The sequence below is a fragment of the Schistocerca nitens genome, chromosome 5, assembly GCF_023898315.1.
Source record: "Schistocerca nitens isolate TAMUIC-IGC-003100 chromosome 5, iqSchNite1.1, whole genome shotgun sequence".
Lineage (NCBI taxonomy): Eukaryota > Metazoa > Arthropoda > Insecta > Orthoptera > Acrididae > Schistocerca > Schistocerca nitens.
Window position 1 is genome coordinate 146148405 of NC_064618.1, and position 26764 is coordinate 146175168.

The 26764-nt window shown below is 36.5% G+C and overlaps 1 long non-coding RNA gene across 1 annotated transcript; it reads right to left on the minus strand.

Annotated features, from left to right (window-relative positions):
- Nucleotides 1-83: 83 nt before the first annotated feature.
- Nucleotides 84-25660, minus strand: LOC126259261 (uncharacterized). The gene is made up of 3 exons (XR_007546493.1): nucleotides 25493-25660; nucleotides 398-448; nucleotides 84-300 (listed from the first exon to the last, which is right to left on the minus strand). It is a non-coding gene; the product is annotated as an uncharacterized LOC126259261 (long non-coding RNA).
- Nucleotides 25661-26764: the final 1104 nt, after the last annotated feature.

Below are 26764 nucleotides of genomic sequence, written 5' to 3' on the forward strand. Positions count from 1 at the left end.
TCCATTTCCAGGAGTGTATAAAAAGGAAACAAGGGTGAACACAGTATTTCAAAATCAATAAAAGAAAATTTAACACAATCACAAACTGGTGGACCATTAATACATTTATTCAGCAGCACTGATCTCTCAGATGTTTATTTATACTCAAATTTTATAAACAATCAGTGAGTTCTCATCTCATGATTTTAAATGTAGATACTCTGCATATGATTTGGATATCTGGATCCATACTTATCAACCATATATGTAAGGATATCGACCAAACGATGCTTCAGACAATGGCACATTGGTTTGCACATACTACAAACAGATAGAAACAATATATATACACATTACCAACTGATGATTCTATTCACACAATAAATCATTTGTAAAATTAAAAAAGGAAGTCATTTACCTGAGATGCGTTCACTGGCTGTGAGGGAAACACCAAGTAGCGATTCTGAAGCTGTAACAGAATTCTTAGTTTTAAACAAAGAATAACAGAAGGCAAGTAATACAGTTAACACAGTGCCTAGATGAATATGTATGCTAATTTCTTTTACCATGATTACAGTAATGATACATCTTAGATGTACATCTAATGGACACGTAAGACATTATTATGTAGAATGATTATTCTATGCATCTACTTTTTTTCACATTTCCACTATAGCAAACAAATTTATGGAGACTCAGTTACTTGGATAGAATACTGCATTACACATGATGGGCTCTAGGACTGATAGGGATACTGAACATGTATGAAGAAGGATGACACGAATGGTCATAGGTTTGCTTGACTCACGGAGAGTGTGATGGAAATGTTGAAATAGCTGAAGTGGTAGATGCTTGAAAACAGCATCAATTATCCCACAAAACCCCACTTATAAATATTCAAGAGCAAGTATTAAGTAAAAATTATGGAGATATTTTTCGTCCTCATTCATGTTAGTCCTTTAAGGACAGTGAAGATGAGGTTACATTAATTACTGCATGCACAAAAGCATTTAAGCAATACTTTTTTCCAGACCTTATACATGATTGGAACAAGAAGAAACTGTAACATATAGTGCCATGTAAGTAACTTCTGACATTCACTTCTCAGTATGTATCTGTGTGTAGAAAAGTGCCTGATTTATATGGCTACTGAGCAAATACATATGTCTGGTCACCAACCTGCTCTGCTAACAGCATGGTGTAATCAAGTCTGCTACCCACTAAATCAACTATATCAGTGTTGATGCAGACTAAGTGACTGTCAAGTGACAATGTTGTTAAAGACTTACTGGCTCTGCTGGCATCTGTCAGCGCATGAACTGGTCATGTCGATCACAGACTATAAGATTAAAAGGTACTCAGATCTACTATGCTCATAGCTTTGCTAAGATGTAAACTCATATGCCTCACCAATATTTTTGAGCCCTATAAAGTTAGTGTACCATGCATAATGCTGTCATATGCCCCATAATCATGTATAAGTTCTTGTGATGCTTGTGTTATGACCCAGGTGACAGAATACTAAGAAGTTAAAACATTACACAAACTGGAGGAGTCTTAGACAGAACAGCAACATGTGTAACCCCAGCATGCTGGGTAATGTGGTACAACAAGTCATTTTAGATTATGATGCAAGAGGAGACAGCCAGAGTTGCAACTAAATTGGATGTTTATTTAGTTGATGATTGATTTCAGGCTATGCCCATTCTCAAACTAACTAATGTTTGAAAAATAAAGTGTCTGTCCAAAATAGCAGTAAATAAAGTGGGTACATATGTGTATGGTCCAACTAATGTTTGTTATTGACACTGCTTTAAGCAACACTTGGTAATAACATTGTTAGTTACAAATAACCAACTTCTCTAGTGACTCATTGCTTCAGTAGGTCAGCATACAAAGTGCTGCATGGCCACATGTAACTTGAATTATGGGATAGGTGTAATGAAATTCTGAAAATTTGTGTGTTCGCTAACACTATAGAAACTTTAACTTATCAACATTTTTAAGTTGATTTTTAAAACTATACTACTTGTTAAATTCTAAAGGGAAGAACACTATTAAGAATTGTGGGATAATATATTGTACTCTTGTGACACCGGGCTTTCTTATTTGCTTCTCTATGAAAATAATTAGTTTGTCTTTTTCGATAGTATAGAACACACTGTTTAAAGAAGAAAAATCAGACCATTTCATAGATATAAGTGGATAGAAGAGTCATAATTTTAAATTCCTTAAAAATTTTTGTACAGGAATTTGTAGATGCAGTCCCTTTTTGTTATTCTTATTGCACATTTTTGGATAATGAATGAGAGTTTTGCCAAGCTTTATTACACCTTTGAGCATATTTACATGCAGTTGGTGTCATCAGTGTTAACACAATAATATTAACGATAATAATAATGTAAATTTGGGCACGTCTCATTAACTACAATATACTATCGGAGACAGATACAATACAAATTTATGCAAATGTCAATAACAACAATAAGTTTCCTAACAGATCAATTACAAGATAAATGAACTACATAGTTCAGCAAGTGACAAATAAATAATCAAATAAATAATTAACAATAAGTCATGAAACAGTAATAACATAGTTGCACAGTGTAGCATATGTATAGTTTGCAGTTAATATATTGTTCATTCTTAGAAGGATAGTGGGTCATTTCACATTACTGTTTGTTCACTGCAGTAGTTTTTAAGTGTTCTAAATACATAGGAGCTTTCAATTGGCTTTTTATGGAGTACTTCTTAATGTTTATCTCACTTTAGATTCTCATCTAAACAAATTCTTAAAAATTTTGTGTTTGGAGTTTGTAATTCTTCACAATTATATTTGGTTTTGTATTATTTTATATGTGGCTGAAATTCATTCATTTTTTTGTCATTTAAAAATAAACAGTTATCCCTAAACTATTTATCTGGTTCTTCTGTTGTTTTTTCTATTTTTTGTGCAAGTCAGTCTCATTCTGAGCTTTAGTAAATGACTTGTTCTGTCAGCAAAAACTACAGCATCAGTTTTTATCAAATAGCTTGACAAGTCATTCATGAATATGAAGAACAGTGGGAGTCCCAGCATCAAACCTTAGGGTACTCCATAAATAATTTTCTTATATCCAGAAAAATATGAGTTACCATTGTGAACTATTTCTACTTTCTGGTATCTGCCAAATAAGTATGATGTAAACTGTGTGTGAGCAGTACCATGAACTCCAGAGCAATAGGTGAGCAATATTTTATGATCAATAACATCAAATGTCTTGGAGAAATCTAAAAACACACTCAGTTGATATTATTATGATCTATGGAATCTACAACAACTTTTAGGAAATTATACGGATAATGTATGTGTTCTTTCGGACATGTCTGAAAGAACAGATACCATCTTCATATAGTTAAGGCTAACTGGCCATTGACCTTCTTCTTGTGTGCTCGATGCACACGCATTGCCCGAATTCTTACAGGACTCGGTAAGATTGTCTGCCGCGAGTAATGAGTGTGCAGGGGCACTACGAATGTAGAGTGTGGACATTAGGTTGGGAATGTGGGTCTCACAGGGAGTGTGCAAGGGATAAATCCCTGCAGTCACACTATCCTCTGTGTTCTCAGTGGCTTAGATGTATATAGCATCTGCCATGTAAGTAGATTAGATTAGATTAGTACTTGTTCCATAGATCATGAATACGACACTTCGTAATGGTGTAGAATGTGTCAGGATAATAAAATGTGTCTATACAAGATATTACATTGGACAAAATATTACAAATATTACATGACCCTCAATAATTTGCTTGTGTCTGTGTATGTGCGGATGGATATGTGTGTGTGTGCGAGTGTATACCTGTCCTTTTTTCCCCCTAAGTTAAGTCTTTCCACTCCCGGGATTGGAATGACTCCTTACCCTCTCCCTTAAAACCTACATCCTTTCGTCTTTCCCTCTCCTTCCCTCTTTCCTGATGAAGCAACCGTTGGTTGAAGATTCTGTAACTTACCAAACGAAAGTGTTGGTACGTTGATAGAGACAATAACAAACACAAACACACGAACAAATTTCAAGCTTTTGCAACACACGGTTGCTTCATCAGGAAAGAGGGAAGGAGAGGGAAAGACGAAAGGATGTGGGTTTTAAGGGAGAGGGTAAGGAGTCATTCCAATCCCAGGAGCGAAAAAACTTACCTTTGGGGGGGAAAAGGGGACAGGTATACACTCACACACACACACACACACATATCCATCCGCACATATAGAGACACAAGCAGACTTATATATATTTTTTTGTGGAGGTTGGGAAATTACCCACTTACTATATCCAAAAATTCATCTAATGAGTAGAAGGAGTTGCCATTAAGAAATTCTTTTAATTTCCTTTTAAATGCTATATGGCTATCTGTCAGACTTGTGATGCTATTAGGTAAGTGACCAAAGACTTTTGTGGCAGCATAATTTACCCCCTTCTGAGCCAAAGTTAGATTTAACCATGAGTAGTGAAGATCATCCTTTTTCCTAGTGTTGTAGCCATGTATACTGCTATTACTTTTGAATTCGTTTGGATTGTTAATAACGAATTTTATAAGTGAATATATATATTGTGAGGCTACAGTGAAGTTTTCTAGCTCTTTAAATAAGTGTCTGCAGAATGATCTTGGATGAGCTCCAGCAATTTTTCTGGTTACAAGCTTTTGTGCAATGAACACTCTTTTACTCAATGATGAGTTATCCCAGAATATGATGCCATACGGAAGCAGAGAATGAAAATAGGCGTGGTAAGCTAATCTACTCAGATGTATATAGCCAAAATTTGCAATGACCCTAATAGCATAAGTAGCTGAACTCAAACGTTTCAGCAGATCCTCAGTGTGTTTTTTCCAGTTCAACCCCTCATCAATGCATACACCTAGAAATTTTGAATATTCTACCTTAGCTACCGATTTCTGATCGAAGTCTATATTTATTAATGGGGTCATTCCACTTACTGTGTGGAACTGTATATACTGTGTTTTGTCAAAGTTTAATGAGAACTCATTTGCAGAGAACCTCTCAATGATTTTCTGAAAGACATCATTTACAATTTCACCAGTTAATTCTTGTCTGTTGGGTGTGATAGCTATACTTGTATCTTCAGCAAAAAGTACCAGCTTTGCATCTTCGTGAATATAGAATGCAAAGTCATTAATATATATTAACAACAGCAGAGGACCCAAGACCGAACCTTGTGGCACCCCATTCTTGATTGTTCCCCAGTTTGAGAAATCACCAGTTTTTTGCATATTATGTAAACTGTTTATTTCAACTTTCTGCACTCTTCCAGTTAGGGATGATTTAAACCATTTGAGCACTGTCCCATTCATACCACAGTACTTCAGATTATCTAGAAGTATTACATGATTTACACAATCAAAAGCCTTTGATAGATCACAAAAAATCCCAACGGGTGACTTCCGGTTACTCAGAGCATTTAATATTTCATTAGTGAAAGTATATATAGCATTTTCTGTTGAAAAACCCTTCTGGAAACCAAACTGACATTTTGTTAAAACTTTATTTTTACAAAGGTGTGAAGCTACTCACATTACTTTTTCAAGAATTTTGGATAAGGCAGTCAGAAGAGAGATTGGGCGGTAGTTGTTGACATCAGACGTATCCCCTTTTTTATGCAGTGGTATAACAATGGCATACTTCAGTCTATCTGGGAAAATACCCTGCTTCAGAGAGCTATAACATATGTGGCTAAGAATCCCACTTATTTATTGGGAACAAGCTTTTATAATCCTGCTGGAAATGCCATCAATCCCATGTGAGCTTTTATTCTTGAGAGAGTTTATTATCTTCCTAATTTCAGATGGAGAGGTGGGTGGAATTTCAGTTGTATCAAATGGTGTGGGTAAGGCCTCTTCCATTAACTGCCTTGCTTCTTCTAATGAACATTTAAATCCTATTTTCTCTACAACATTTAAAAAATGATTATTCAAAATGTTTTCGACTTCCGGCTTGTTGTTTATCAAGTTTACATTTGCTTTGATGGTGATGCCGTCATCCTGTACTCTTGGTTGTCCTGTCTCCCTTGTAATAATATTCCAAATTGTTTTGATTTTGTTATCAGACGTATTAATCTCAGACATGATGCACATGCTTCTGGACTTCTGGACTTTTTAATAACCTTTCTTAATGTAGCACAGTAGTTTTTATAATATTTGGCTGTTTCTGGGTCGTTACTCTTTCTTGTTGTTAGATACAGTTCCCTTTTGTGGTTACAAGATATTTTTATTGCTTTAGTAAGCCAAGGTATTTTGCATAGTTTCTTATAATTAGATTTAACTACTTTCTTGGGGAAACAGTTTTCAAATTCTCTTACAAGTGTGTCATGAAATAAGTTATATTTTAAATTAGCATTGGGTTCCTTGTACACCTCATCCCAGTCTAACTGCTGAAGATTTTCTCTGAAATTTCTAATTGTTGAGTCATTAATTGAACACACAACTTTGGAGGGTAGTTTTGAATTACTGAATGGAGCTATGTCATATACTGTAACTAGCTGAGCATCATGATCAGAAAGCCCATTCTCAACAGGACAAGAATTTATGTTTTTAAACCTATCTTGGTCTATAAAAGTGTTATCTATCAATGTGCTGCTGTCCTTTACTACCCAAGTAGGAAAATTAATGACAGATGTCAAATTGAAAAAAAACCGAGCAAGACTTCCAGGTCATTCTTCCTATTACACTCTTTCAGTGAATCAACATTGAAGCCCCACAAATAATAATTTGCTTTCCCCTATCTGACAGATAGCACAACAAGGCATCCAAGTTTTCCAGGAATAAGTGAAAGTTTCCTGAAGGGGACCTATATAATGTTACAATTACAAAAGAGCCCTCCTACAGTTTAAGTTGACAGGCACATGCTTCTATATGTTGCTCTAGACAAACCTTTTTGTATCTAAGCTTTCTACACAGTGATAACTTTTGACATATGTGGCAACTCCTCCTCCCACCTTATTCTCTCACTCATATGTGCAGCTAGTTTATAACCACTGATATTTACCTTTTCCATATCAGACACAATATGATGTTCAGACAGGCATAGTATACCTATTACATTATTAGATTCAATGTCATCTAAACAAACCAGGAGCTCATCTACTTTATTCTTCAATCCCGGAATATTTTAGTGAAAAATGGTAACATTATTTTGGTTAAATATGGTAAAATTATTATTTACTTTCCTGTTGTGAGAATTTTGTGAGTTTTGGACCTCTTTAGCACCTGCCTGCCTGAACTTCTCATTGGGCACTGATATTAGCCTAAAAAAGAGGTACATGCATGGGTATTAGTGTCCCACCTTATAGATTTCGCTAACAAACCTGCCAGTTTACCCTTCCCTTTCCTATTGAGATGTAGGCCATGCCTTGTGAAACCCCCCTATCAATAGCCTCGACAGGAACCAATCCAATGTCTGACAGAGATCCCAGGTTCGAGACCTGGTTGGGGCACACCTTTTCAACTGTCCCCATTGATGTATATCGATACCTGTCGACAGCTTAGGGTCTTGAGTTAATTATCATTTCATTTTAGGAAATTATGTATGGCTTTTTCAATTTATCTATTCTTTCTAAAGCCAATTTGTTCATTGGCAAATATTCTACCTTTGTTCAGGAAAGCAGAGTCTTTTGTACATTACTCTACCTAATTTTTGTGAAATAAGACTTGTAATTTTTTACATCCTAAGGATCACTGTTTTTATATAATAGTTCTGTAACTGAAACATTAAGTTTTCTAGGGAAAGTATCAGTGCTGAAAGAAGCATTAATTATATCTACAAGCAGAAAAGCAATAAATTTGCTGTTTGATTTGATTTGATTTGATTTGATTTATTTCGTGTTCCATAGGTCCAACTGTGTTGGATACACAAGGACGTGGAACGAGTCAGTTTTTTACAATTACAATCTGCTAATCTAATAGCATATAAAGAAATATGAGTACATAATTATATAAAAATTTATACAGTAAATTCTTTGGGCAGCAATACAGAAAAAGAAAATACATATTTTCTTAGAATCAATAAAACACTACAGAGAACAGATAAGGAGCACACACAGTTACAGAGCTCAGGTTAAATAAAAATCATAGTGGCATTATGTCAACTTGTATTATATAATATTAAAATATTACAATTTATTTAGTTAAAAATTCATCTAGACTGTAAAAAGCTTTTTCTAGCAAAAATATTTTTAGAGCTTTCTTAAACTCACTATTGTTATGAATCTTTGTCTTTATTTCGGGAGGAAGAGCATTGAAGAGTTTTGCTCCAGTGTAGTGGACACCCTTTTGTGCCAAGCTCAAATTTCTGAGTTCACTGTGTATGTCATTCTTCCTCCGTGTGTTATGCTCATGATAATTACTGTTTGGTTGAAATATATCTATATTTTTACAAACAAAACACATGAGAGAAAAAATATATTGGCATGTAGCTGTGTATATTTTAAGATTACGGAAACTATTTCTACAAGAGTCTCTTGGGCGCAATCCACATATAATTCTTAAAGCTCGCTTCTGTGCAATGAACACTTTCCTTGCTAATGGCTGGTTGCCCCAAAAAATAATTCCGTACTCAATGAGACAGTGAAAATAGCCATTATATGCCACTTTTGCAGTGTTAGGTTCAACACATGAAGTGACAACCCGTAAAGCATAGGTAGCAGAGCTAAGCCTCTTACAGAGATCAATAATATGTGAAGACCAGTTCATTTTCTTGTCAATGTGCACGCCAAGAAATTTTGTTGTTTCCATTCTAACTATTGGTTGATTACCACATGTCACACTTATCTCTCTCTCTTTTTCTGTTTTTGTACAGAATTGAATAAAGCTGGTCTTACTGGAGTTTAATGAGAGACCATTCACCTTGAACCAATTAACCATATCTGAGAGTATGTGATTAATGAGTTCCTCAAGATTGTTGTCTGTTCTACTGCTCATAAAAATTGTGGTATCATCAGCAAATAATGTAAATTTACACGGCAGGCTTGTACATGATGGTAGATCATTTATAAAAATCAGGAATAATAGTGGCCCAAGAATTGAGCCCTGGGGCACTCCACATGTAATCGAACTCCATTCAGAATCTGAGGAAGTGTCACTTACTCCACCCGAGCTATTCAACACAACTTTTTGTTTTCTGTCTTGGAGGTACGACTGTAGCCAATTGCCTGCAACACCACTTATTCCTACTAATTTTGCTTTTTGCAAGAGAATCTGGTGATCAACACAGTCAAACGCTTTGGATAAATCACAGAAGACACCAAGTGCTAGCATTTTTTCATTAAGAGTTTCTAGGACTTCATTTGAGAGTGAGTAGATTGCATTTTCTGTTGAACGGCCCTTTTGAAAGCCAAACTGGCTCTTACTGAGAACTTCGTTCTTCATGAGATGATAAGTAATTCTTACATGAATTAGCTTTTCTAGAATTTTGGAGAAAGCTGTCAGCAAAGAGATAGGTTGATAGTTAGTTAGTTCAGCTTTATCACCCTTTTTGTACAGGGGCTTCACAATGGCATACTTAAGTCTACTGGGAACAACACCTTTCTGAAGGGAAGCATTGAAAATATGACAGAGAATGTCCCTTATCCACACACAAGAATATTTCAATAAATTACTAGATATATTATCAACCCCTGCAGAATTTGTACTTTTTAGAGACAAGATGATTTTTTGAATTTCTTCTACAGTAACAGGATTAAGGTGCATTTCTGAAATTGTGTTTGAATATACGGTTTGACAAAGAGTTACAGCTTCGTCAACATCGGGCTTGCAACCAATCTGTTGGGTTACTGATAGGAAGTGTTTATTAAAAATCTCAGCCACTGTTTTGGGGTTATCTACTAGGATACCTTCATATCTGATATTATTTATATCTTCTTTACTTATCGTATCTCTTCCTGTATCTTTTTTTACAATGCTCCAAATTGCATTTATTTTATTATTAGAATTATCTATTTTCTTCTCATAATAAAGGGCTTTAGATTTCTGTATTAGTTTCTTCAAAATTTTACAGTATTTTCTATAGTGTTTCCATTTTTCTACATCTTTACAGTATCTTAATGCAGCATAAGTTTCCCTTTTGGTTTTACATGACTGTTTTATACCTTTTGTAATCCAAGGCATGCTTACAGAATTGGAAGCCCTGTTTCTGACCCATTTCTTGGGAAATATTTCTTCAAAAAGAGCACAGAATTCATTTATAAAACAGTTAAATTTGGTATCAACATCATCATGGCTATATACTAAAGACCAATCCATTTGCTGCAACCTGTGGTTGAAAGCTCCTTTCGCCTCTTCATTAATTACTCTTATGAATTTCCATCGAGGAAATTCTTTTTTGAACAGATTAACGTCATAAATAGTGAGAATTTGTCCATCATGATCTGAAAGCCCACTTATAACCTGCCTGACAATATAATTCTGATATCTATTTACATCTAAAAAAATGTTGTCTATCATAGTTTGGCACTCGGATGTAATTCTTGTTGGGAAGTTTATTACTGATGTCAGATTGTGTAAGGTCATCACAATCTCAAAGTCTATTTTATTCTTATTTTCAGTCAAAAAGTTTATATTGAAGTCACCTAATACTACAATATCCTTCGCTTTTGAAAGTAACCATGACAGTAGGAGTTCCATTGAATGCAGAAAAGTTTTTATGTCACCTGAAGGAGCCCTGTAGACAGCCAACACTATTATTGGGTAGAATTTAGTCGTTATTTCTGTGGCACATGCCTCAAATTGTTGTTCCACACAATATTTCTTAATATCTATAGCTTTGTATGCTACACTATCCTTAACATAAATTGCTACTCCACCTTTATCTTTACTTTCCCTACAGTAGTATGTTACTGAAGTATAACTTACTATAGATGGCAAGGCACATTTATCGATAACATGGTGTTCAGTTAAGCACAAAATCTGGGCATTATTTATACTGTCCTTTTCACTGATGTTAATAAGGAGTTGGTCTGTTTTGTTTAAGAGGCCCCTTATGTTTTGATGAAAGAAAGAGATGCCTTCCTCTTGCTTTTTTATTCTATTAGTGCTGTTACCTGACTGAGAATCCATTGGAGTCTGCCTTGGGACAGGAGAGAGGAGACACCTGACACTACCTAATGTTGTCCCTTCTTTTTCTTCAGGCCCACACATAAAAAATCGTTGAGATGAGGGGAGGAGTACAGTATTATGGGGCATGGGGAACATTTATTTGTTTTTTCAGCCCTGGAATCTACATTAGGTGGCGGTTGGACTTCCTTGGGATAAACCATAAAAAATCTTCATTTCTCTTTGGTAACTTTTTGGGTCTGTTTGAAACATGGTTGGAAGTATGTTTCACTTTACTGTCCACAAGTTTTATAGGAACATGTTCTCCCAAATCAATTGGTATCACTTCATCATGAGACAAAGATGATACTTTACTTACTGTGACTGGTCTATTCCTTTCTGCTACTCTTGAAGGTGATGGAGGAGGAGCTGGTAATGTTTCTGCTGTTGGTGAAGTTGGTTTAGTTGCTGCTGGTGGAGGAGTTGTTTCTGCTATTACTGGTAAAGGAGTTGGTTCTGCTACTGCTGGTGTGGGAGATGGTGCTGCTGCTATAGGAACTGGTTCTAGTGCTGGAGGAGTTGCTTCTGCTGTTGCTGATGGTGTTTCTTCTGCTATTGCTGGTGAAGTAGTTTGTGCTGCTACTGCTGGTGAGGGAGATGGTGTTACTGCTGTAGGAGCTGGTTCTAATGCTGGAGGAGTTACTTCTGCTGCTACTGAATGTGGTTCTTCTGACGCTGCTGTTGATTCTACTTCTGTTAGTATTGCTTCTTTAGGTACTTCTGCTGCATTTTCTGCTACTGTATCTGATTCTGCATTGGTCACTCCTTGAGATACTTTCTGTGATGATGATACAGGTACCACTGATGATGTTGTTGGTAAGTATTGCAGTCTCTGAATAATTTCCATTAGCATTAATGTAACAAGTTGCTTTCCAAGGCCATTTAGGTCCAGCCCGTGAGTAGTGTGGAATCTGCGTCCAATGGTATTAATATTAACAACAGAAACATTTCTATATTGTTTGCATATACTGGAAAAAAGTTCATTGGCGGCACTAATTTCCTTGTTGACACACGACCAGGACATCAAGTCGTACCTTTGTGGTATATTTACGAGGATAACGTTTGTATGACTTAGTTCAGATAGACACTTGTTTAATTCGCAACAGGCTTTAGATGTATCATTTTGATAAATGTCATTAGATCCACCAAAGAGGACAACAAAATCTTTCGAAGACAGCTTTTTTATTTCTTCAGAAAAAACTAGTTTTCTTATTTCTGAGAGGGGCGCCCCAGGCTTTACAAAGCTCATCGATTTCACATTTGAAGCTTTATTTATGCGTGAGGCAATACCGCGGCTGTGGCTATCGCCTAAAATGTAAAGTTTTGTTACATGGTCGGGAGTTTTAGACTGATGTTTCCTTTCGCACTCGCACCAGGTTACACCACTGTTTGTGTTTTTCCCGCACTTTCTACAAACATAAACAACAGAACTGTTATTAACAAAAGTTACAGTATCTTGAGGAAAAACGCTAAGCCTCTTTGCTTCTTTTTCATACTGTTCATGTTCGTGATGATTTATAACTGAAAACTCTTCCAGTAGAGCACTGATAACTTCGTCTTTGGTGTTTCTCACATTAGGTTTTTGGCGTAAGTCGCTTTTGAAACAGCTATTGCAGAACCATAGTTTCCTTTTAGGACTGACATTAACACACAAATAACGAAAAACCGTTTTACAATTTAAGCACATTATACCTTTTACAACACATTTCTTGCAATGGCATGTTGTATAAGAGTTCACCATTTCCCACGAGTGAGTCGAAGTACTTGCTGGATGAGATGCCTGATTATAACATTTTCCTGTTACCAGGTTTTTTTTGGCGTCTACTTTTGCGATAATATAACATGGCATACATGCACTGTCATAATACACACAGAATTTGTTGCATATCGAACACTTTTCCTCGTTATTTTTTGACTTTTGTACGGAGCTAACATACTCCCGATCTACACTAGGCGCCATCTGACTCTGTCTGGGAAGCCATCAGTACCACCAAACAATTTATTCTTTAGTTTGCTGACTGCATTTTCTACATCTTGTATGATTAAAGCATTTGAAAACATAGTTTTAAGATATGTACAGATGTTATGATTAATTATATTATGACTTTGCATTTCTGTAAGTTTTTGTACTACACATGTATAATAACAGTTGAATATATTGGTAATCTGTAAAGGAACCTTAATAGTTTTCTTTGTCCTAACTATTAATAACTATGTTGTTTTTTTTTATTTTGATTTTGGTTAGATTTATACTGGCTACTTTCTAAACTGATTTCATTTTTTGTTACCCTTGTTTCCACCAATATATGAATCATTCTTTAACTTTTTTTGCTGCAGTAATTACTTTCTTGTACAATTTCCTGTAAAGTTAACATTCTGTTTCAGAGCTAGATTTAGCCTTGCTAAATTACCTAACTTTCTGTCACTCTCTAAATTTTCTTATCCTCAAGGTTATCTTTGTCTTAGTTCTGCTTTTAGTTTGATTTTCTTAAGATGGAATTCAGTTTCACAGTTATATTTGTAACAGGTTAAAAATACCTCAAACTTAGTGTATACATTGTCATGTTTATTGAAACCCGGTTTAAATTTTTTAATAAAGAATTAAAAATTCTAATGTTGCCCTCATTAATACATTTCCTGTTGATGTATTTCTCACTTATCCCAGAATTTGTACTGAGTATATTATTTCTACTAAGTTTTAAACGTTTTATTGCTTTGTGATCTGTGAATCCAGTGTCAATAACTTCTATAACATAATCTACTTTTTTTCCAAATCAAAAACTATTTGATCAATTATGGTTCCAGAGCTCTTTCCATGTCTACATTCATACACATGTACATCTTATTCCTCTGAAACACAATAGAGAAAGTTTGTTTATGCAGATGATCTTGCTTTGACCACTCAACACAGAAGTACTGAAGCTGATGAAGGAATGCTCTCTGAAGATCTAAGTAAAATGCATGAATATTTCAAGAGTGGAGATTAACAGCAAATCCAACAAAGATTGAAGTTAGACACTTTCGTCTTAACAATAGAATGGCCAATGCAAAGTTACATGCCACCATTAACAGTCAAGTCCTCCACCACCAAGATTTCCCAAAGTATCTAGGAACAACTCTTGACAGAACTTTATTGTACAAGAAACACATAGAAAACACCACAGCAAATCTGAGATCATGCAGTAATATCAAATAATAGCTGAGTCGTACTTCATGGGTTGCAAGTGCTACAACACTAAGATGTTCTTCCTTAGGATTCATCTACTCTGCTGCTGAAGGCTGTGCTCCAGTGTGGCTTAATAGTTCACATCTGAGAAAAATCAATGTTTGGCTAAATGTGGCAACGAGGACAATAACAAGTTGCATTATATCTACTCCTCTTCATTGGTTACCAACTCTAAGCCACACAGAATTACCAGATCTTCAGAAACAGAAAGCCCTTCTCAAGGAGAATGAAAAATTAATTAAAATCCCACAGTTCCCAATCCACTCTGATGTGCCTGCACTTAAAATAAGCCAATTCAAATCCAGTTGCCTATCATAGTGGCAGAATCAGTGCAAGAAGTGGATTACAACTAGAGTAGCATCATATACATGGAATAATATTGCCCATGAGGAATATCAAATTCTCATACGACAGCACAAGACCAGCCAGCATGGAATTACCATGATGTGCTTGGAAAACAATTAATAGGGTTCATACAGGTATGGTAGCTGTGCAGAAAATCTCTCTCAATGGGCAAAGGCTTCATCTTCTCAATATGCCTACAGTAATGAACATCAAACCATCAAACACATTCTAATAAGCTATAGCAGATGAACTTACCCTGGGAATATAGAAGATTTCTTTAAAGTGACAGAGACAGCCTCAAATTGATGGAAAATTTAGATATTAATTTTTAGATTTAATCGTTTAATTCTCTTTATTTTGTAAAAGTGTACAGTTCTTGAATATTAGTTGCAGTTCCTTTTGTACTGCCATATCTTAAATAAATATAATGGGAATATCTGAAAATGATAAGGGTGTTAAGCAAATGAAGGAGATATTTACATAAGGTTGACAGCACGTGTGATCTGTGGAGATGACAGATGGCTCAGTAACTAACACAAAGAAATTGTACAAGGATTCCAAGATTTTTAAATTTTAGTATAGTTCAAGATATGAATCAGAAACGTGGTGAGTAAATAATGAAAATAATTACATTTTGAAATTAATGTCAGATAAGATATATTGGATTTCTCTCATAAGAGCTCTTAAGTGCATTTTCTCTGATATTTGGCTATATTTGTAATTTCATTTTTGCAATACAAAGCTGGTGTCAACCCAGACTAATACTTCTCATCACATATGACATGCAGTGCTCAGCATCAGTGGAAAATGTCGATTTGGAATGTCATTTTTGCAATACGTAGCTGGTGTCAACCCTGACTAATACTTCTCATCACACATAACATGCAGTGCTCAGCATCAGTGGAAAATGTTGATTTGTTTCTTGTACAAAAGAATTTTTTGAAATGGAATTTTATATTCTGGCCAACAGAGTAGTTTCTAAATACAGCAATATTTAGCTTAATAGCAACAGTGAAACACAAGGAATAACCAGTAATACAACAGCAGTTGAGTAGTACTACCACATTGTGGTAGAAAAAGGGGCAGCACTACACTCAAGAGACCAGTCTGCACTGACAAATGATATTCATCTCCCATATGACAGTAGCAATGGGATGGACAATTTTAAATTCAATTCATTGATTACTAAATTCAGTGAATTCTTCCTAACAGTAACTGAAAATACAGGGGAAAAAGGTATTATCAAAAGCAGATCTATTAGACTTACTTAGACAAGCAAAGCATGCTGCACAACTGGACTTCAGTTTTACCAAATCAGTTATTCAAGAAATCACAAAACTGATTAGGTCACTGGAAACCAGTGGCTCTTCAAAGTTACAATTGGATTTCAGCCAAACTGCTAAAATCTTGTGCTGACTTGGTACTGCCATCTTGAGTGACCCAAACCACTCACTGAGTCATATGTATTTCCAGAAAGACCCTTTTATAATCGCCCAGATAAGTGAGGGTAAGTCAATAAATGTCTGCACTTCCATTCTAATCATTTTTCAGTTGGCAGTATGGCTGAGTACACTCATCAGCAACTAGATAGCACCATTATATTTGGTTGTGGCAGGCTTTAGGACTGTCATATTAGTTTTCTCTGTGCTGTTGTTGCACCACTTCCAATTTGTACAGATGAAGAATAGCATTGGGTAATCCATTTTTTGTAAGCTGAGGATGTAGCAGCAGCTGACAGCCATAGAAGATTTTCAGCACAATACAGGAGCAATGATGTATTACGGTGAAGTGTTTACCAGTGGACTGAACAATTAAAAGATTGGCTAAGCAAGTGTGAAGCGTGAGGAGATAGCAAAACATTCAGACACATTCACTACTGATGCCTACATTGAGCAAACCTGTGACCTGATTTTCATTAACTGATGTGTGATTGTCGATGAAGTGGCAAACCAATTGTGTATTAATAATGGTTCAGCATATGACATTGTCCATAAAGGCACCAATTTTTAAGAGTCAAGAGTCCACCCTCCGTGGGAAAAATGATGCACACAGTTTTTTGGGTTGGACAAGGGCTAATTCTGGAACATTGCCTAGGCATCAATGTTTGGTTGATATGCTTAGCAACAAGATGAAGCCTGCAATTCAAAGCAAACACTAACCAGTGTTCTTGTTTTGGTTGACAACACATGTCTACATATTACTGCCCACACCATCCAGATCATTCAGAAGGTAGAAGATGAGTAATGGAGGGCGTAAAGCTTGAGGACAGGTTCTGACTTATTTTTGGGTAGCTCAGTCATAAAGCACTTGCCCGTGGAAGACTAAGATCCTGAGTTTGAGTCTTGGCCCAGCAAACACTTTTAATCTACCACAAAGTTTCATATCAGCAAACACTCCACTTCAGAGTGAAAATTTCAGTATGTTAAAGTTTGTTGAAAGTCACTAAGTGCTCTCATTATCAAATGCTGGATGAGTATAGATTGGGTAATTTGTGCTCCACTGCAAGCAAAGGTTAGCTTTTCATGTGTCTTGATGCTTATGACATCACATCTCCTGAACTGCAATACACAATTTTGCAGGTTAATTCGATGGTATATGTGGTCACTGTGTACAAGCTGTGTTTTGAATGGAGTGAATAGAGTTAGGAGCAAAGAAGTAAGAAATTAAAATGTAATTCCTGGAGTTGAAGTTTTACTGCATGTACAATGAAAATGTAGTAAGAAAATAAACTTTTTCCTTTTTAACAATGTAGAATAAAAAAACAGGTTGCTACTTACCGTAAAGAAGACACATCAAGTTTCAGACAGGTACAATTAAAAGACACTCACATATAGCTTTTGGCTAGAGTCTTCGTGAGTAAAGAAGACACACACACAGCATGCATACACACAATCAAGAAAGCACATCCCATGCACATACGACTGCCAATTCCTGCATTTCGTTTTGTTATTATGTTTGGATGACATTGAGAGAAAGTTATGTGAAAGTTTGAAATAGCATGTAAAGTTTGCTGAAAGTTGCTAAGAGTTCTTATTCTCAAATGCAGTCTCGGTAATTGTTATACTGTGAGATACACTGCTTCCAGATATATACACAGATTCTAACTGTAGTAAATGTCTAACTGTGTTAAATCTTTAAAATAAGATTATACCTCTCAACGAGTTGACTATTACAGCATTTTAATTTTTCAAATTCGATCAGTATTATATGAAATATTGGAAACCAAATTTTTGTTTCCTCTGTAGGCCATTAGATAGGAACCATGCATCAAGAACATGAACTGGGTTGGCCATTTAGTAATACAGATTGCAACTAGTTAACATTCAGAAGCATTATTGCTATATCTGTTACATTAGAGTTCCATTTCTGTGGAACATAAACACACTGTAGCCTTTGTAAAGGCTTTTATGAAGTCATTTCTGCCACCTGGAATCTTCTTATTTGGTAATTACTCGTAACGTGTTCTGCTGTCTGCCACATTGTGACACAATCACATTGTGGGCTGCATACAATGCTTCAATTAAAAATGGATACTTTGCATCTATGATGTACTTGCATATCTGATGTATTTGAGGTAGTTCAAGATGTTTCTTGTCAACTGCATACCTTTGTATAGTACAGTTGGGTCAATCTGATTCTCCGGACCTTCTCCAACAGACAGTGTCATTTTGTTCTCCAGTGCCACTGTAATCCAAGGAGTAGGTCAATGGACACTTATTGAGAACTCATGTATGCTTTCTAGATTAGAGCTTGATAAGTGAAAGTTAAAAAGAATTTTTTTGAGTGTTGTGTTACTAGAAAGTGATTTGTCATGTGCATTACTCTATTCTTGATCCAGCTGTAATCTCAGTGCTGATGGTACCATGTCAGATAAGACATGAAGGCAGAAAACTAGTGTTGATTTTAGTGCACCCACTAATTACTATTTTGTCACTGGAATGAGTTGACAACAGAGATCAGAAGTTTAAAATAGTACACATGTACTAAATTATAATGCAACTATAATTTGCTGCTGCTGCACTGGCACTAATGAACATGGCAATGGGTGACTAATGTGATCCATCAGGGAAGGGCATGGGGCAAGATACTCATTGTATGAGTGTATATAATGTCATAATCACAAAGACTACAGAGTTGTGGCAATATGTATTAAGTGGAAGTATGGAGAAAAATGACACTGCTACAGGGACAGATGGTAGCAGCTGTTGTTTATATTATATCTTGTGGTTTAATTGTTGTAATTACAAAAAATTATGCTTTAAAATTTTTTAGAAATTGTGCACTGACTGACATTTTTCTACTGTGACACTTATGAATAAATTTTAAACATACTCTCCAATAATTCAGTGGCTCTAGCACAGCATATGGTTCATTTCAGCATAAGCAGTCATACACTTAATCATCCAGTATGCTGAAGTAGTCAATGAAAATGACATAAGTTTTCTGGCTTCTCTGGAAGCCTATTTCAATTTATGGCATTAGATCTCCACATACCATGCACATTGCCAATATGGAATGGCTTGTCCTCTCTAATGAGAGAGCAACTGTACCAAATGTGCAACCACAACAGAAGCATGTCTGTGGAGAGGTTACACTAGTATATGGTTCCTGAAAAAAGGCAACAACCTTTTCCGTAGTTGCTGGGGAAACAGACTGGATGCCTGTCTGGCCTTATAATATTAGCCCTTATGACCTTAATATGTTGGTACTGCAAATAGCTGAGAGCAAAGGGGAAACTAATGTAGTTATACACACATCAAAAAAAGTTTTTCATCACGTCAGTTCTGAGATTTCCAGAACCTGTACAGAAAACTGGAATACAGATCAGCATAAACATCATTTCCACTCTTTCTATTACTCATTAAAACCACACATTCCATGTTGTGCCACCATACAGGAAGACCTTCAGAGGTGGAGGTCCAGATTGCTGTACACACCTGTACCTCTAATACACAGTAGCATGGCCTCTTGCACTGTTGCATGCCAGCATTTGTCTTGGCATACTATTCAAAAGTTCATCTAGGCACTGTTGGTCCAAAGTCCCACTCCTCAATGGCAATTTGGCATATGTGCCTCAGAGTGGTTGCTGCATCACGTCCTCCATAAACAGCTCTTTTCAATCTGTCGCAAGCAAGTGTGATAGGTTTCGTGTCTGTAGAACATGCTGGCCACTCTAGTCAAGCAATGTCATTATCCTGAAGGAAGTAATTCACAAGATGTGCACAGTGAGGGCACAAATTGTCATCCATGAAGACAAATGCCTCGCTAATATGCTGCCAATATGGTTGCACTATCGGTCAGAGAATGGCATTCACATATTGTACAGCCGTTATGGTGCCTTCCATGACCACCAGCGGTGTACGTTGGCTCCACATAATGCCAGCCCAAAACAGCAGGGAAGCTCCACCTTGTTTCACTCGCTGGACAGTGTGTCTAAGGCATTAGGCCAGACTGGGTTGCCTCCAAACACAGCTCCGACAGTTGTCGGGTTGAAGGCATATGAGACACTCATTGGTGGAGAGAACATGATGCCAATCCTGAGTGGTACATTTGGCATGTTGTTGGGCCCATCTGTACTGGACTGCATGGTGTTGTGATTGCAAAGATGGACCTCGCCATGGACGTCGGGAGTGAAGTTGCGCATCATGCAGCCTGTTGCGAACAGTTTGTAACACAACATCCTGTGGCTGCATGAAAAGCATTATTCAACATGCTGGCAGTGTTCCTCCAAGCCATAGTCTGTAGGTAGTGGTTATCCACTTCAGTAGTAGCCCTTGGGTAGCCTGAGCAAGACGTGTCATCGACAACTTCCATCTCTCTGTATCTCCTTCATGTTTGAACAAAATCACTTTGGTTCACTCTGAGACACCTGGACACTTCTCTTGTTGAGAGCCCTTCCTGTCACAAACTAACAATGAGAATGTGATTGAACCATGGTATTGACTATCTAGGCATGGTTGAACTACAGACAACACGAGCTGTTTACCTCCTTTCTGGTGGAATGACTGGAACTGATCAGTTGTAGGACCTCCTTCCTCTAATAAGTGCTGCTCATGCATGGTTGTTTACATCTTTTGGTGGGTTTAGCGACATCTCTGAACAGTCAAAGGGATTGTGTCTGTGATACAATATCCACAGTCAATGTCTATCTTCAAGAATTCTGGGAACCAGGGTGATGCAAAACTTTTTTTGATGTGTGTATTTTCCGAAGACATACAGCTCTACTATATGGTTTAATTGTGATGGCATCCTCTTTGGTGAAATATTCCAAAGATAATAGAGCTTCCTATTTGGATCTCCAAGCAGGGACTACTCAGGAGGATGGTGCCATTGGGAAAAACAAAACTAGTGTTCTGAGAATCAGACCACGGAATGGTAACCCCTCAATTGGGTGTGTAGGTTAGGGAATGTGAAAAGAGCAGAGGTTAGGCTATTTTTTTCTGATTTATGCAAAACACAATGGATTTCTTTTTTTGTTTACCCAGACTTGTTTTGACACCAATGTGTCAGATTCTGTAAAATATCATATGAAGTTCATAATTGTTTTTCCATTTCAGGCCAAAAACTATAGGCATGGTTGAACTACAGACAACACGAGCTGTTTACCTCCTTTCTGGTGGAATGACTGGAACTGATCAGTTGTAGGACCTCCTTCCTCTAATAAGTGCTGCTCATGCATGGTTGTTTACATCTTTTGGTGGGTTTAGCGACATCTCTGAACAGTCAAAGGGATTGTGTCTGTGATACAATATCCACAGTCAATGTCTATCTTCAAGAATTCTGGGAACCAGGGTGATGCAAAACTTTTTTTGATGTGTGTATTTTCCGAAGACATACAGCTCTACTATATGGTTTAATTGTGATGGCATCCTCTTTGGTGAAATATTCCAAAGATAATAGAGCTTCCTATTTGGATCTCCAAGCAGGGACTACTCAGGAGGATGGTGCCATTGGGAAAAACAAAACTAGTGTTCTGAGAATCAGACCACGGAATGGTAACCCCTCAATTGGGTGTGTAGGTTAGGGAATGTGAAAAGAGCAGAGGTTAGGCTATTTTTTTCTGATTTATGCAAAACACAATGGATTTCTTTTTTTGTTTACCCAGACTTGTTTTGACACCAATGTGTCAGATTCTGTAAAATATCATATGAAGTTCATAATTGTTTTTCCATTTCAGGCCAAAAACTATAGTATATACTGGGTGTATACGACCCAGGACAACAGGGAGATCTGGGGAATTTTTTCATCCAGGAGAAAACAGGGAATTTTTTAGAATTCCGGAAATTTTTCATTCTTATAGTCTTCAGTTAAATTTTTGTGATTTTAACTGGTAAGAACCAACACTCGAACAAAGGATATTACTGTATTCCGCTTCTGCAGAATAATACTGCAGCAACAAAACATGGATGAGAGAAAAAAAAAAGCAAATGAAAATAAAACTTAAGTCACAAAGGAAATACACCATATACAACAATAAAACAGAGTGCTCATACAAGTGTCTGCCAACAGCAAAATGTGACAAAGTCTTTAGGAAGACTATGCAATGCTTCCTAACAACAAATCGCCTCCGATGAGTGTGACTGTTTGCATTAGATTCGTTTGAGCAGTTGCGGGTGGGCTCCTGTGCATGTGCAGTTGAGCTGCATATGAGTAGTACCTTCTCCCACTTCTGGCTACAGATGTGTGGCTGGGCACCACTATCTAATATTGCTCCAGTTCGCAAATATCATAGATCTGGGCTGATGCACAGAGCAGTCTGAGTTGCAGTGGGGAGTCTCCACGTGACCCGTGTTTACATTCAGTGATTTTGCTGTTTCCTCTTCATTTATTGCTCTCACATTAAATGAAAACAAAATGGATTTGTGTTGCCAGGCGCTATCAAATGAATTAAGATACATTTGCATAATTACAGAAGGCTAAAATATGTTATTAGTTTTGCAGAACAATGAAGTAGTTTTTGTCGGTTTGCTAAAGAGATTTGGCTTTTATTAATCTTTTGCGCTGAGGTAGTCAGTTTATTTGAAACGAAGTGTTTAATTTCACACTGTTGGCTAGTTTCAACTGTTTGCTGCATTTCAAGTGCACATTTTCCATCTTCTAGCTCGTATGGCATTATGCCATAATAAAGAACCAAACATGAGATAATACAGTACTATGCCGTCATCAGCTGGCGAGATCACATGACATGAACTATGACTGTCTTACAAAAGTGTGTCACAATCTAGATTACTATGCTTCAAAAAGTAACATGTGGTGTTTCATGGAATTTGAAAATACCTTCATAACACAAAAATATGTAGTGTACATGTTGCTGTACATCAAAGACCTTTCCAAAACGTGTTTTTTTCCCCCCTGAGTTTCGTTTTCTAAAGTGCTGGGAAATTCTACGTCGGTGTATAAAACCATAAACATTCAAAGGATTGATAAGTTTTACAGTGCCAAGGAAGTGTATACTGTCACTTAACATGGAAAACGTGTATTTTCACCCAGGAGAAAGTGTATTTTCAATCGGGAAATCCAGGAAAAATCCGTGAACTTTTTTTCCTTGTCCATGTATACACACTGTATATATGTTTTGTGTAATTTGTTTTGATTGCTCACCTAAAATTACATTACTTTTGAAAATGGAAATTTGTCTTTTGTGTAATATGGAGTTTAAAAAAACAATTTTGATTTGCAAACATGGAAAAAACATCAACATGTAGTTCCAATGTGAGCAAGAGAATAGGTGAAGTTAAAATGGCTGAAATTGGTGAAGTATCAAGGCAGGAAGAGCAGTACTTCTTGCCATGTGAGTACATGGTTACAGATACAAAAACAATTAGGGGTAGTGCAAAAGTAGATCTAAAAATGAATGAAAGAACAGGAAGAAATGCAGCTGAGTTCTGTGAACAGCACAGTGAAAGCATTATCACAGTGAAAACAGACACAAAGCAACAACCACCAAACCATCACAAATTTGTATACCTACTAGCTACACAAATGATCAAGAGACTGGAAGAATATTTGGTAAAAGAAATTATTAAGATAGTTAAGGTTACAAAAAGTAATGGTTCTTGGGAACTGGAATACCTCAGCAAGAATAGGAACAGAAGGAAACATAGTGGAACATAGACTTGCAGAAAAGATTGAAGTGAGAACCTACCTGAAACAATTTTGTACAGAGCATAATTTAATCAATGCTAACACTTGGTTTAAGAATGATTAGTTTTCATTGGTCCCAAAATACCATCAGCTGATGTTGGAAGGGAGTCTATAATATGGGTTACGCAGTTATCTGGTAACTGATAGCACACTAGAAATAGGTGAGAAACTTATAGAGGACATGTGTTCCTCCTGTCATTTGTGCAAAAATGATGCCATTTTGCATGTGCTGTTTGTGTGTCTGTCTGGTCACCTACGGCAGTGCCCTGTGAGACACCTCCCCTCTGACAAAACACACAGAGATTATCATTAAATAGGACACTGGGAGCCTGTAGCTGTCCTCTCTACTTATGTTAATAAGCTGCTTCAGGATTTTAGTTGCCTACCTGTGTGAATCCACAGCTGTTTTAAAAGTACCAAGCTTCCTGAAACTCAACAGGTAGTCCACAATCATGATGGTGGTACACCAATGCCAATCTGTTGTGCTGCCTAATTAAACACACTTATGACCCCAACACAAGGAGTTTCTTGTATGCTGATGACCTCGCTCTTTCCACTCAGAGCTCAGAATTTGATCAGCCCAGAACACCCTCATGAATTCCCTTCAAGATCTATCAAGATAATGTAGCTTAAACCACACTATTCAGAGACACAGTATTGGGTAGATCAATGTTTAATCTGGCAAGATTGGGCAACAGAGCACACAAGACAGTACTGAGTGTGATTTTGGAGAAGTCCAGATTGTCCAGAACATGCTTCAGTGTCCAGTGAGTCTCCAGCCTCCTGTACTACAGAAGACATAAATCAAGTGACAAGAAAATGGACTGGAAGCATCCAAATTTTGGTCAAAGAGTATGTAACATGTGAACTGTGCATCTAGGTATGTCTTTGACATCAGAATAATAATAATTCTACACATTCCTGTAGTTTCAGTTTCCCATTTTATCTATGTATTTTATGGATTCGTTAAATATCTCCCTGCATTTTGTTTTGTGTTTGGCATTTGTCGCACAAAGGTGCAGTCTCATGAGAGACAGTAACTTTTTATGTACGCCATAGATTTAATAATAAAAGTTTGAAAGCTAAAGTTTGTCTGACTGTTGCTCAGTACTTCTTCCATACAGTGAGTGCCTAAACTTCCAGTCACAGTTATTTGTTGATACAAAATTAAAGATATACAACAACAATGAATTCATTTTATTCATTATGAACTGGCCGTTGATTTATTAAGAAACCATCTGATAGCATTCTTAATGCAAGTATGATAATATACTAAACAGTTGTACAATATGTTAAACAGAAATAGCGCTGTTATTTTATGGAATGTTTCTCTTTCTGCATCGAATAAAAATAACTGCTTGTGCTTTTAGTAAATTTGATAACATCAATATGGAAGTTCGTAATTTATTTTAAAATATATATGTTCATCTAATTCAGTATCTGAGATGAAAAAAGTTCAATGCAGTAACCTTCTAAGATCATACACAAGAAATATAATAATTCTTCTTAATGTTTACAGTTCTCTTCATTGTCTGGACATTTCAATTTTCATTGCTACCAGAATCTTTTAATATGTTTGGCCAAGATCTCTCATGTTTTCTTTTAGAAGAGTTAAATTAGAAATTTGGAGACTGTACATCTTGAAGTAGAATGAACTTACCTCATCATTTGCTGGAAAGGCAAAGCACATGCATGCCATTACTAGTAAAAAGAACAGCACTGGTAACTTCATTCTTGCCTATGGTTCAGGACAGATACCTATATGATGAACGAATCAAGTGGTCTGGTGAGCTCTAGTGTCAGGATGGGTATTTATACTCTTTTTCTTAATGTGTGTTGGGCAACAGCTGTGCTGATAATGGGAACCAGTTTCCTGCCGTTGTTATCACAAGGCCATTCTTTCCCTGTCTCTGGCTGTTACAGTAGTGTGTCTACAACAGTTCTTCACACCTTATACATCAGTAATGTTTAACACTCAAATACTAAAAAAAAACATTGTTTCACTCAGCTGAGCTGTTTTATATCAACAAATAGTCCTTTACATGGTGATGACAGTAACAAAAACAAATGTCAGTAGTGTTCTGAGAATCAATGGTACCACTTTAGATTTTTAATCTGTGCACCCCTATGCAAATACCAGTATCTGTTTATGTGACAGCCATGCACTGTGAATTTATTACTGTTCAGTAAATATTAAAAAATTTACAGTGATTCTTCTTTTGTTTGCATTTCTTAATTCATTGATTGTCTGTATCACACAGGGTGCCCCAGGAGGAATGGCAAATATACAGGTATATGACAGGAATGGTCTTTACAAGCAAAGAATTCTAGTAAACATGGGTTCTAAGATGCATATCTTAAGAGCTAAAAGCACATCATTATTTTCAGTACTGTTAAACAAATCTATTCTTATGCAATCTCATTGGTTTCCATATTTTGGGAGGAGGTAGTATGGACCAAGACAGGAAAAATTGTCTAGCAAGCATAGGCAGTTGAAATAGTAATATATCAAAGGATAGCTGACTTCCTGAATAAAAATAAAATTCTGACTAATGCTCAAAATGAGTTTAGAATGAACAGATTCACGGAAACAGCAGTCTTCCAATTCATGGAAATGGTTTTAAATGCCTTGGACAGTAACAAATTAAGCTGTGGAATATTCTTATATTTATCTAAAGCATTTGATTAAATCAGCCATTACTTATTGCACATGAAATTAGAATGTTATGGGGTCCATGGCCTTTCCTTCAAATGGTTCAAGTCTTATCTCTCTGATAGACAACAGAAAGTACAAATATGTCATGAAGGCAATGAGTATCTTTCAGATTTCAACAAAACTAGCTATGGAGTGTCCCAGTGTTCTGCGTTAGGTCCTCTGTTGTTCTTGGTGTACATAAACGATTTGCCAAACCATGTGACAGTTGCAGAAATG